This window comes from Danio aesculapii, chromosome 4, assembly GCF_903798145.1.
Source record: "Danio aesculapii chromosome 4, fDanAes4.1, whole genome shotgun sequence".
Lineage (NCBI taxonomy): Eukaryota > Metazoa > Chordata > Actinopteri > Cypriniformes > Danionidae > Danio > Danio aesculapii.
In genome coordinates, this window is record NC_079438.1 from 21,991,432 (window position 1) to 22,005,897 (window position 14,466).

Genomic DNA, 14,466 nt, shown 5'->3' on the forward strand with positions numbered 1-14,466 from the left:
CATCCACACAACGTCTTGCCATAAAACAAAGCAGAATGTGTGGTGACGGAACTCCAGGTTGACAGAGCCTTGTCCTTGTTTCAAACAATTTGCTAACAAGTTGCTGAACAGAGTGCCAGTGGCACAAAGGATAACACTTATGACTATGGATCAGAGGATTCTAGCTTACGGAAACCATGAGACTGTGTATGAGAGAGTGCGTAAATGTAGGAGTGGTACTTGTGCAAGAGGGGCAGTGAAGTGCGCATGATCAGAAAGATCTGAAGTTTATGCCAAGACTGCCATCACAAGTGGCAACTCCCATATGGTCTAGCAGTCAGGATTCCTGGTTTTCACCAGTTCGACTCCCGGTATGGGAAGCCTTGAGCGTTTTTGCCACTGCCCTTTTTGGCCAGCAGTCGGACTGCAGCAACCTTAAGGGGGTGGGCTTGTAGGGGAGTCTTATAAGCCTTCGATAGCTCAGTTGGTAGAGCAGAGGACTGTAGGTGGGTTGTTGGCAATCCTGGTGGGTTGTTGGCAATCCTTAGGTCGCTGGCGAATCTCCGCTCTCTTCCTAACAAAATGGACAAACTACTTCTGCTCACATGCAAAAACAAGAACTTTAACAACTCTGCTGTCCTGTGTTTCACAGAAACCTGGCTAAACGAAGCCATTCCGGACAGTGCATTAAACCTACCGGACTTTCAGCTGTACAGAGCAGATCGCGATACGGAGTCAACGGGCAAAACGCGCGGTGGCGGGACATGCTTTGACATCAACAGAAGGTGGTGTACGGATGTAACTGTGTTAAAGGAGATGTGCTGTCCTGATGTGGAAGTGCTTTTCATTAACTGTAAGTCGTTTTATTCACCAAGAGAGTTTTCCTCATTCATTCTCGTCTGTGTTTACATTCCACCGCAAGCACACGTACTGCGCTGCAACAGCTGGCTGATCTGATCAGAGACAGAACAACAACACCCGGACTTTTTATCATACTTGGGGACTTTAATCAGGCAAAACTCACACATGAGCTGCCTAAATTCAAACAGCACATTACATGCCCCACCAGAGGCAATAACATTTTGGACCATTGCTACACCACAATAAAGGATGCATATCGCTCCGTCGCCAGAGCAGCTCTAGGACTCTCCGATCACTGCCTGGTTCATCTTATACCAACTTACAGGCAAAAACTTAAAACTACTAAGCCAGTATTAAGGACTGTCAAGAGATGGACCAACGACACAGAGCAGGTCTTACAAGCCTGTTTTGAATGCACGACTGGAATGTTTTTGAAGCTGCAGCCACAGATCTAGACGAGCTCACAGAGACTGTAACATCATACATCAGTTTCTGTGAGGAGTTATGCATCCCTACCAGGACCTACTTGTCATTTAACAATGATAAACCATGGTTCACACCAAAACTCAGACAGCTTCGTCAGGCCAAAGAGGATGCTTACAGGAGTGGTGACAGGATCTTGTACAATCAGGCCAGGAACACATTGACAAAGAAGATTGGTGTGGCTAAGAAAAGCTATGCCAAAAAGCTGCGAAACCAGTTTTCAGCTAACGACCCTGCATCAGTGTGGAGAGGCTTAAAAGATTTCACTAATTACAAGACAGTATCCCCCAGTATCGACAGCAATAAACATATTGCAAACGAGCTGAATATGTTCTACTGTAGATTTGACACCTCTGACCAGACACCTCACACCCGCCTGGACCATCTCCCTACACAGCCATCAACACAGCCTGGACCATCTCCCTACACAGCCATCAACACCACATCAACACAGCCTGGACCATCTCCCTACACGGCCATCAATACCACATCAACACAGCCCGGACCATCTCCCTACACAGCCATCAACACCTCCAGCCATCTTCCTCTCCCCCGCCTGCACTTCAGATCAGTGAGGATAATGTGCGTCAGATCTTTAGTAAACAGAAGAGAAGGAAAGCACCAGGGCCAGATGGTGTCTCACCAGCCTGTCTGAGAACCTGCGCTGACCAGCTGGCTCCCATTTTCTCACATATCTTCAATAGATCACTGGAACAGCGCAAAGTTCCATCCTGCTTTAAGCGCTCTACTATCATCCCAATCCCGAAGAAGCCAAAGATCACAGGACTCAATGACTACAGACCTGTGGCCTTAACATCTGTGGCCATGAAGTCATTCGAAAGACTGGTGCTAGCATATCTGAAGGACATCACTGGACCCCTGCTGGACCCCCTGCAGTTCGCCTATAGAGCAAACCGGTCTGTGGATGATGCAGTCAACATGGGACTGCATTATACCCTACAACATCTGGACAAACCAGGGAACTACGCAAGGATTCTGTTTGTGGACTTCAGTTCTGCCTTTAACACCATCGTCCCATTACTGCTTGAGTACAAACTGGCCCAGCTCTCTGTTCCTAGCTCTGTCTGTCAATGGATCACCAGCTTTCTGACAGATAGACAACAGCTAGTCAGAATGGGCAAAATCACATACGACAGCCGCACCATCAGCACTGGTGCCCCCCAGGGATGTGTTCTTTCTCCACTGCTCTTCTCCCTGTACACCAACGACTGCACTGCAAAAGACCCCTCCATCAAACTCATTAAGTTTGCAGACGACACTACTGTTATCGGCCTCATCCAGAACGGTGACAAGTCTGCATACACAAGGAAGTGGAGCGGCTGGCGTTATGGTGCAGATACAACAACCTGGAGCTGAACACGCTCAAAACAGTGGAGATGATAGTGGACTTCAGGAGAAACCCCCCTGCACTCCCCCCAATCACCATCATGAACAGCACTGTGGCTGTAGTAGAGTCATTCGGTTCCTGGGCACCACCATCTCTCAGGATCTGAAGTGGGACATTCACATAGACTCTATTGTGAAGAAAGCCCAGCAGAGACTGTACTTCCTTCGTCAGCTGAGGAAGTTTAACCTGCCACAGGAGCTGCTCGTACAGTTCTACTTAGCTGTCGTCCAATCCATCCTCTGCACTTCAGTCACTGTCTGGTTCGACTCAGCTGCCAAAACCGACCTCCGTAGACTACAGCGAATAGTCCGGACTGCTGAACGTATCACTGGCACAACCCTTCCTACACTTCAAGAACTGTACTCTTCCAGAGTGAGTAAAAGGGCTCGCAAAAACACTCTGGACTCCTCACACCCAGCACACTACCTGTTCGAACTGTTACCGTCTGGTCGGCGCTTCAGAGCACCAAGCGCAAAAACAGCCAGACACAGGAAAAGTTTCTTTCCTCAAGCTGTCTACCTTATGAACAGTTAAATATTCCCCTACTGTGCAATAAATATGTGCAATACTTTCTCATACGCACTTGTACACAGCACCTTATATCAATATACAATGCAATACCTTTTACATTCGCACTTGTACACTTATAACCTGTATATTTATAACAATCTGTACATACAATTCAACATCCAGGTTTCTTGACTAACCGCATCTGTTTAATGTTTATCTTTTTTATTTTTCATATTTATTTTGTGTTGTCACTTGTCACTTTATGTACACTGGAAGCTTCTTTAGCCAAAACAAATTTCTTGTGTGTTTAAAGCACACTTGGCAATAAAACTGATTCTGTTTCGACTGCGACTGTGCAGTTCGCATATATCTTCATCGCTAGAGCTCAAATGATGACAAGATAAGCAGACAAGACCAGTGGCGCAATGGATAACGTGTCTGACTATGGATCGGAAGATACTAAGTTTGACTCCAGGCTGGATTGCTTTGGTCTTTTTGCTTTGTTGTCAGCCAGTGCACTGCGGTCGCTTTTCACCCCCCACTGGAGCGGTTCAGTTCCATTCTGGAGTGAGTCGAGTTTAAGGGGCCGCCAGCACAGAGCCTAGTGGGTGCTCTCCTGGTTTCAAAGGCTGCCCCAACTGCTGATTTTTATTAACGTCTACTACAGCTACACCAATCGTAAACCCAGCCTACTTGCTGCAAAAGTCCCTACCATTTAGAAGTCACCCAGCCAACTTGCAGCGTAATCTCTTCCACTTGTAAGTCTCTGAGCTGCAGCAATACCTAAGTGCTCTAATAAAACATGCATAAAAGAAAGTATGACTTTTAACCTCCTCTTGGAGAGAAGAGAGTCTCCGATCCTGGATCTCAAGGCTTCTATGGAGGGACTGTCAGGAATCCTGTAAGAGCATCGCATCCACACAACCTCTTGCCATAAAAACAAAGCAGATTGTGTGGTGACGGAACTCCAGGTTGGCAGAGCCTTGTCCTTGTTTCAAACAATGTGCTAACAAAGTGCTGAACAGAGTGCCAGTAGCACAAAGAATAACGCTTATGACTATGGATCAGAGGATTCTACCTTACAGAAACCATGAGACTGTGTATGAGAGAGTGCGTAAATGTATGAGTGGTACTTGTGCAAGAGGGGCACTGAAGTGCGCACGATCAGAAAGAACTGAAGTTTGTGCCAAGACTGCCCTCACAAGTGACAGCTCCCATATGGTCTAGCCGTCAGGATTCCTGGTTTTCACCCAGGCGACCTGAGTTCGACTCCCGGTATGGGAAGCGTTGAGCATTTTAGCTACTGCCCTTTTTGGCCAGCAGTCGGATGGCAGCAACCTTAAGGGGGTGGGCTTTTGGGGGACTCTTGTATGCCTTTGATAGCTCAGTTGGTAGAGCGGAGGACTGTAGGTGGCATGTTGGCAATCTTTTGGTCGCTGGTTTTACTCGGGCTCGAAGGAGGTCTTTTGCGCTTTCATGCCTGTGCAGTTCGCATATATCTTCATAGTTAGAGCTCAAAGTTCACCAAAGAGGTGAAAAGGAAGTTCCCTGACCGGGAATCGAACCCGGGCCACAGCGGTGAGAGCGCCGAATCCTAACCACTAGACCACCAGGGAAGGTCCTACAGAAACTTGCCCTCAAGCATAGCTGTGGGTCTCCACGCAAGTATGCCAGCTGCTCTGACAAAAATAAATCTAATGCTTGTTACCTCCTCCTGGAGAGGAGAAAGTCTCAGACCCTGGATCACAGTTCTTCTAGGGAGGTACTGTCACATGCACTGTAAGAGCATCCTATCGACACCACAACTTGCCATAATAACGAAGCACAGCATGCGTTGAATTAACTTCGTGTTGACAGAGATGTGTCCTTACTACAAGCAACAAGCTAAAGATGACAAGATAAGCAGACAGGGCAAGTGGCGCAATGGATAATGCATCTGACTACGGATCAGAAGATTCTAGGTTCAACTCCTGGCTGGCTTGCTTTGGTCTTTTTGCTTTGATGTCAGCCAGTGCACTGCAGTCGCCTTTCGCCCCCACTGGAGCTGTTCAGGTCCACTCTGGAGTGAGTCGAGTTTAAGGGGCCGCAATCACACAGCCCATGGGGCGCTCCCCTGGTTTCAAAGGATGCCCCAACTGCTGATTTTTGTGCGCAGCACCAGGAGCCGTACAGATCAGCAATGTAATCCGGTCCTAACAGCATTGTCTGCAGCGCTGGCACTAAAGACCTTGGCTGACAGCAAGAGGAGGGTAGAAAACTGGGCTTGGACAGTTTTTCTTCATTAAAAATCCTTGCTTCTTCATCAGTCTTCGACTGGTCATCAGCAGTAACTTGAACAGTGCATCACACATGAGAACGTTATTAGCATGTTTTGCAGCAAGCAAAGCACCTCATTCATTCTTACACATTGCCCAGCTTTTACTCCACAAAATGTCAGCTTGCACTTTCATGAGCTGCTTCCAGTCAACCCTTGCAGAGACATTCAAACCGGGGCAGCTCATTACAGTGAATACTGGGTGACAGAAGATGAGAACTCCACCACTGCAGAGTGGAATTATCGACCTCTGTTTTTTTTTTTTTTGGTGAGGTTGTACCTTCGAACGCTTTATCCAACCTCAACGTCAGAAAGAGATGGCATCCATACTCTACATTTTTTTCCCACACAAAGAACTCCTTGGTTGAAAGCTTTCATTTTCTACACTTCTGTGAGAGGATGTCCGCAAGAGTTGGTTATATAGTGGTGAGCATAGCTGGCTTCTAAGTAGATTCCCAGCCAATGTATTCCTTTTGGCTGCCGTAACATTACATGGCCAGGCGCCACTCTTGTGAAGATGTCCCATGACATGTGGGTAGATCAGTGCATTTTGAGATGGTTGGGATCCATATGCTGGACATGTTTTTCAGTGCAGAACCAAGACAATGAGGGCCTTGGATGAAAGCATTCTTTTTGAGCTCTTCTGGCACGAGAAGTGCGCAAGCGTTGGTGGTATAGTGGTGAGCATAGCTGCCTTCCAAGCAGTTTACCAGGGTTCGATTCCGGCCAACGCATTTCCTTTGGCTGCTGTATAAATCCCTTAGTTCGTTGCCAGCCTTGTGAAAGGCAACAGCAAAAAGTAAAAGACAAAGAAGGGCCTCCCCATCGGGAAATCGAACCCTGGTTTTCCACGTGACAAGCGGAGATACTGTCCACTATACTGACGAGGATCTGCGGAGTAAGAGGACCCGTTCTCCCAACACAAAGATCAGCAATGTAATCCAGTCCTAACAGCATTGTCTGCAGCGCTGGCACTAAAGACCTTGGCTGACAGCAAGTGGAGGGTAGAAAACTGGGCTTGGACAGTTTTTCTTCATTAATAATCCTTGCTTCTTCATCAGTCTTCGACTGGTCATCAGCAGTAACTTAAACAGTGCATCACACAGGAGAACGTTATTAGCATGTTTTGCAGCAAACAAAGCATCCCATTCATTCTTACACATAGCCCAGCTTTTACTCCACAAAATGTCAGCTTGCACTTTCATGAGCTGCATCTAGTCAGCCCTTGCAATGACATTCAAACAGGGGCAGCTCATTACAGTGAATACTGGATGACAGAAGATGAGAACTCCACCACTGCAGAGTGGAATTATCGACCTCTGTTTTTTTTTTTTTTTTTTGGTGAGGTTGTACCTTCGAACGCTTTGTCCAACCTCAAAGTCAGAAAGAGATGGCATCCATACTCGACATTTTTTTTTTTGCCCACACAAAGAACTCCTTGGTCGATAGCTTTCATTTTCTACACTTCTGTGAGAGGATGTCCGCAAGCGTTGGTTATATAGTGGTGAGCATAGCTGGCTTCTAAGTAGATTCCCAGCCAATGTATTCCTTTTGGCTGCCGTAACATGACATGGCCAGGCGCCACTCTTGTGAAGATGTCCCATGACATGTGGGTAGATCAATGCATTTTGAGATGGTTGGGATCCATATGCTGGCCATGTTTTTCAGTGCAGAACCAAGACAATGAGGGCCTTGGTTGAAAGCATTCTTTTTGAGCTCTTCTGGCACAAGAAGTGCGCAAGCGTTGGTGGTATAGTGGTGAGCATAGCTGCCTTCTAAGCAGTTGACCCGAGTTCGATTCCTGGCCGATGCATTTCCTTTGGCTGCTGTATAAATCCCTTAGTCCATTGCCAGCCTTGTGAAAGGCAACAGCAAAAAGTAAAAGACAAAGAAGGGTTCGGATCCCGTCTCGGCTACAAATAATATAAAACGAATTTGTATTTGCTCTTCATCTTAACACACTTTAAGAACAATTAGCCTAAAATAAATGATAATTTTGCATAAATATACAACAATTGTGCTTGTGTCATTATTTATTCATATAATATATATTTACTGTTTCGAATTTATGAAATGTGATCTAAATATAGATTTGGAATATAACATATAGGGTATATTTGATTCTGTTTGATACTGTTTATTGCTTTGACAATATTCTGTTAAAAGCTCTATATAATTAAAAAAAAATGATTGCTTGATTGATCTTTAATATAGGAATGTGAATGTGAAAAACTAAAAGGAACATTCTGATCATATTTCAACCCGTTATCTTTTAAGAGATTTTAAGACTTATATTTGTATAACTATAAACAGAAAACCCAGAAATAAAATTCTGACTTCAACTATATATATATATATATATATATATATATATATATATATATATATATATATATATATATATATATATATATATATATATATATGCTTAAAAAAATTAAAAATTAAAAATTTGATGATTTCTTAATGGTGTAACTAAAAATTCTATTCGAGGGGTAAAATTAAATGAATTTTCGATAAGTATCGTTCAAGAAATATTTATAATATGAATTGCTTTTGGTTATATCTATACTGGCTTTCTCTCTCACCAGCATTGCTTAAAGGTGCTACACACACAGCTTTAGGCTATTGACCAACACTCCCTGCATACAGTTTAGGCTACACACTGCAGGTCTACAGTTCTGATGTGTTATAAATTGTTTTAGATGACAGTGAGACATGCTATATTTAGTTTTTATTGTAAAATATTCATTATACTCCTGTACAAAGTAAAATAATATTTATTAATGGCCATTGGCAGCTTATAGCCGTTAAGCTTAAATAGTCTAAGTATGTTTTTATTAATATTAAAACAAATTACAAAATAGCCAACTTTTGATTTTATTTTGTTTCCGGATATTTTTATCAAACAAAAAATGCAACTGTATTTTGGTTTTAATTTTATTAGAAATGTAATAGCCGTTTAGGCAACACTACTTCTACATAACATTGGCTCTGATTGCGTTTTTACAGATAGCCTCCATAGACTTTTTGGCTGAAAAACATTACCTGTTCATTTCAGTGCTGTATTTTGACATTTCACAAGGGCGTCAGCTGGTACCGGCCTCAATTTCACAACTTGACATTTATGTGGCGTCTACAAATCGATGTCTGGATGACAGCGAGAGCGAGATGAGATGAAACCTCAGATTCAATGTGCAGCTGCACAGTTTCTGCGAATTTTGACTGTAGGCTCATTTAAACTTAAATATTGCCGAAATATTGCCAGACAGACGAAGTAAGTTTCGGTTTTGGAAGAGCTGCTTCAGTAATGAAAGACACAGTTGGTGGACACACACACATGCACACACACACACACACACAGGATACACTTATAGGCCTATTCATTATTGATTTATTTACATTAAACGCACAGTAATTAAATTTAAAAAAGAAAGGCATAACTTCAGAAAAAGTGCTCACTGCTGTTTCCGCGAATTCTGAGGTTGCATTGTTTCTCTGCCATTTGCTTGTCAGTGGTGCGGCATTGCTAGATTACTTTTGTATTAATCAGAGATTAAGATTAGGACTTTATCCATTCATTCATTTTCTTTTCGGCTTAGTCCCTTTATTAATTCAGGGTCACCACAGCAGAATGAACCACCGACTTATCCAGCACGTTTTTATGCAGCTGATGCCCTTCCAGCCGCAACCCATCTCTGTGAAAAATCCATACACACTCATTCACTACGGACAATTTAGCCTACCCAATTTACCTGCACCGCATGTTTTTGGACTGTGGGGAAAACCGAGCACCCGGAGGGAACCCTTGTGAACGCAGGGAGAGCATGCAAACTCACACAGAAACACCAACTGACCCAACCGAGGCTCAAACCAGCAACTTTCTTGCTGTGAGGCGACAGCACTACCTACTGCGCTTCTGCGTCACCCCAAGATTAGGCCTATATAGACAATTTTAGTTATTTAGCGTAATGTAAAGTTATTTAGTTCAATCAGTGTAATTTATAAATATATAAATTATTTAGTGCTTTTTGAATTTAGGCATAGGCCGAGTATAAAACTTAATATTACTTGTAAATACAAAAGATTATGCGGTTTAGTTTAGTTTTTTGATGGTACTGTATTGCATGTTAAATGTTACAATTACAAAGAGTTTTATTAAATAAGTGCACTACCACAAGATATTTTTGTAGGTGTAAAAATATAAAATATTAATTCTCATATTCTTGCCTTATTTATCTTTAATGTAAATATAAACTACTATGCAATGCGTGGTTCACCTAAGAAAAAAAGGCGCACCAAGGCAAAAAGTTAGTCTAGAGCCCTGTATTGGATAGATTAAGTGACAGATTGTGTGTGCATTTTAAAACATTGACACTACTTTTACGATTGATTAAACTAGGGATGCTAACGATTACTCGATTGATTTATTGTCTGTAACCCTTTAAACCTGATAGACCTCATCGATGACCAATTAAGCATGGGCATTTAATAGGTTATGCTTTGCGCGTCCCTGAATTCACATATTACATAATCAAGTGTGTGCAGTTTACGTTACCTTATGGAGTCGTGCACTCTCTTGATTTTGCATATTGGGGACACATAAAACCCTGTTATGCACAGATCTCGTTTATGTCCGCTGGTGCTGCCGTTAATCCGCAGGTCAAGTAATCAAAAAGTAGGCTACATGACGTTTAATTATGGGCAGGTTAATAAGACCAAACACTGGTTGTGCAAACTTTAACTACTTCCTCTAAAATATTAGTGTTTCAAGCTATATTATCTTTTTATAGACTGGCATAGGCCTAAATAGGCATCCGGTCAGACATTTAGAGTTTATATAAAACGAGTGCTTACCCCATTTCACTGTGATCATCATGAGGATCATATTGCATATTCGGTTAATTCTTAGGCAGCCTTGTAAATAAAGTATTTTATTATTGGATTGTTTATAAGGACTAAGCTATTAAATACTGTAATTCTCCGAATGGAAAATGCTTGGGATGTTTGATAATGTCTATCATATCATGCAAAACTGTATCTATCATGTTTATGATCTGCCCCTCATCCTTCAATATTACAGATTGATTTATCAGATGGTTTGTCATAAGAGAAATGTTAACAAAAGGATTTTCTTCATGGAGACCCATCTAAAAACAATCGACAATCAATAATTCATTTAGTATAAATACAAGTTTTAGTAACAATAACTTAAACTGAATCATACCTTTGTACATGAAAGAGCAGGTTCTCGGTAACCTTTAAGACAAGCTCATCGCATCAGAAACGACTCTCGCTTATGACGTCTGCTTCGTGGGCATTTCACGTTGTATGCGTCACCGTCACATTTGTACACAGGCTTTAAATTAATGCTTTTTGTCTCCTAAATTGATATAATAAAGAGAACGATAAAATAACGTTATTAACCGGTTAACTGTAAACGTTTCTGTTCAGAACGATTAAAGTTGATCTTTTTTTTTTCGTTTTTCGTTTCTGTTCCTGAAAAATGTCTAAAAAAACATTTTCGTTCCTTGATCCGGTTCGGAGCCCTGCTTAAAATACTGTAATCATTATACTTGTATAATATAGACCTATACATTATTGGCAGCAATGTATTATCTAATTTCAATTTTGCATTTATATCTTATTTTTTTTAAATGTTTAATAAATGTTTATAATAATTTACTAATTAAATTTACTCTAATATTGCAGAAAACACATTATGTTTACCAATCACACTAACAATAACACTAACCTGCTTCTTTATAAAGGATAAAAATGGAATAAAAAGTGTACTTACACAAAGAGGCACCAGTTCCAGCTGCCACAAAAAGGCAATGGACACAGAATAAAATAGGTTGCTCAGGTCAAAAAGACAGAAGCAGGGATAACAACAGCAAACATTTTAAAAGAAAGAGGGATAGACTCATAAAATGCACAGACATACGTTCAACATGTGTCTACCTCACGGACAGGTCTTGCAGTTGTTGTTTTTTTTTTGCATCCAACCAAACAGATGAGAGTTGAATTAAAATAGAGAGATGGATTGACATATTAATAAATGAAATAAAAAGTATAGGAATAAAATCGAAAACGCAAATGTTTAATTTGAATGGTTTAGAGTAATGGTGGATTTTTATAATTGCATATAATCTATTTGTGTACTTTTATTTTATTTATTTTTTGTTTGTTTGTTGTATTGTTTATCTGTTAGAACTCATATTGTATTGCTACCAACAGTAAGTGACAGAATTTCTTTCATTCTAATTACAGCAAATAACAAATAATAGCAAATAATTATAAAATCCTGCAGGGTTTGTCACTTGCTTGGATCCATTGGAAAACCTGTAAGAGATTCCTGCACATATCGTCAATGTGTCCTACAGGATTTATCATTCCTGCAGGACAACAGCTATTCTGCAGGGAAAAAAATAGATCATTCAGGATTCCTGTAAAAAGCACTGCATGATTGTAAAACCTGTAGGAATTGCCTGCACATATTGTCATTTTGTCCTGCAGGATTTCATAATTCCTACAGGATACCAGCAGGTTCCTGCAGAAAAAATGTTTGTAAATGTATTTTTGTAAATGTAGGACAATCAACAGCTGATCATTTACTGAAAGAAGATCTAAATCTTATGATTAAATAGAGATTTATCTGAAAAATGAAGGAAGAGCACTAATCACATGAGGCATTGATAATCACTGGCAAAAACAACTGAAACTCTTATAAATATTGAATATTTAATTAAAGTTAAAACAATGACTAGTAAAAACAGGACAGAAGTCAGATTAATAATATTATAACTTAAGGACACATAAGATTCAATCATACATTATTCATTATGAGTAAAGTGAATACAGATAAATGTTAAATGTTACATACACAAAGAAATATACAGCACGAACTAATAAACTGAAACTGAAAAAAAAACAAAAAAAAACAAAAACAAGGAAAGAATAAAGTCAATGAATGTATCCTCAAATTATGCAGGAATTAAAATACCTTATGTTTTTAGGAGTCTCTCTAGTACAGCAGGTGGCAGTGTGCAGCTTTACTCTGCTCTGACTCAACACACAGCCAGAAGAAGAGGTGTGTGGCGTCTTTACTTTCTTTTCCACATCCAGCGTTTATACTGCTTTAGGTAAAGTTGTTTCAATCCCCTAAGAACTTTGCCCCTGAGACACTTTAGATGAAATCAGAGAGCTCCCTCGTCTGTCATAGACAGCAACAGTTCAGAGATGCTCAAAGTGCAGAAAAGGAACCAAAAACATTGTCAAAACAGTCCATGTGACTTTAGTGGTTTAATTGTAATCGAGTTCCAGGAATATTTTGTGTGCAAGAAACTGTTGAAAAAAGCAGCCAAAGTAGGAGCTGTTGACCCATAAACTGGCTGTTTTTGCCCCTGTATTCTCTTCATTTGCATTCAGCAGAAGAAACTCAAACAGGTTTGGAACAAGTAGAGGATGAGGAAATGACAGAATTGTAATTTTTATGTGAACTACCCCTTTAATGCTTCTGTAAGTAAAGGTAAATTAAATATTATTACTGAAGATATTGCTAAAGAATGGCAGGAAACGTGGAAAACAGATAATAAGAGACGACAATTCATATGAAAATAAGAAATCTAGCCTATGAAGATGTAGAAATAGAAAAGAAGAGGTCATAATTATGAGGATGAGATTTGGACTCAGATATTAATAGGAAGTAATGTGTTGTAGACATGCAAGTCATCATGAACTGGATTAAAAAAGTTTCTCAAAATTGTCTTAAAATGTTTAGATTAAAGGTTTGAGAGAGAGAGAGAGAGAGAGAGAGAGAGAGAGAGAGAGCAGAGAGCAGATATAGTGTAAAGTGAAAAACATGGGAGAAGTGTATCAATAAGTCATGACTGCAACAGTAAGTGGCAAAAAACAAAAAAAGTCTTTCTGTCTTTACAGAAATAGTAGCTATGCTTCTTGCTCTTCAGTGGATAGAGGAAGTGCAACCTTTAAGATCAGTAATATGCTCAGACTCTATGTCAGTATTAAACAGCTTAAATACTGGAACATCTAACGCAAGACAGGACATGGTGAATGAGGTGATGCAAAATTTATTTAGAATCAGACAATGTGGACTTTTTGTGAGCTTCTTGTGGATTCTTGTGTACTCTTCCAGAGTGAGTAAAAGGGCTCGCAAAGTCACTCTGGACGCCTCACACCCAGCACACTACCTGTTCGAACTGTTACCGTCTGGTCGGCGCTTCAGAGCACCAAGCACAAAAACAGCCAGACACAGGAAAAGTTTCTTTCCTCAGGCTGTCTACCTTATGAACAGTTAAATATTCCACTACTGTGCAATAAATATGTGCAATACTTTCTCATACGCACTTGTACACAGCACCTTATATCAATATACAATGCAATACTTCCTACATTCGCACTTGTACACAGCACCTTATAACCTGTATATTTTTAACAATCTGTACATACAACTCAACATCCAGGTTTCTTCACTAACCGCATCTGTTTAATGTTCATCATTTTTTATTATTATTATTTTATTTTTTCAGATTTATTTTGTGTTGTCACTTGTCACTTTATGTACACTGGAAGCTCCTGTAGCCAAAACAAATTCCTTGTGTGTGTGAAGCACACTTGGCAATAAAACTGATAAAACTGGTTCTGATTCTGATTCCTGGCCACATGGGAGTAGTAGGAAATGAAGAGGCAGATCAACTTGCAAAGAAAGCATTGCAGCATACTCAAATAGAAATAAAAATAAAAATAAGTCAGAGATGAAAAGCATGATTGCAAAGGAAATAAGTAGGAAATGGCAGAGGGAGTGGGAAAATTGAGAAAAAGGCAGGCATATGCATAGTATTCAAGGATGTGTGGGTGTTATTAGAAATAAGTTTGGAAATAGAAGGAA

At 40.6% G+C, this 14,466-nt stretch overlaps 2 non-coding genes across 2 annotated transcripts; one reads left to right on the plus strand and one right to left on the minus strand.

Moving 5' to 3' along the window:
* Positions 1-4,785: 4,785 nt before the first annotated feature.
* On the minus strand, positions 4,786-4,857 carry trnae-cuc (transfer RNA glutamic acid (anticodon CUC)). The gene has a single exon. It is a non-coding gene; the product is annotated as a tRNA-Glu (tRNA).
* Positions 4,858-7,296: 2,439 nt separating this feature from the next.
* Positions 7,297-7,368, plus strand: trnar-ucu (transfer RNA arginine (anticodon UCU)). Its single transcript has one exon. It is a non-coding gene; the product is annotated as a tRNA-Arg (tRNA).
* Positions 7,369-14,466: the final 7,098 nt, after the last annotated feature.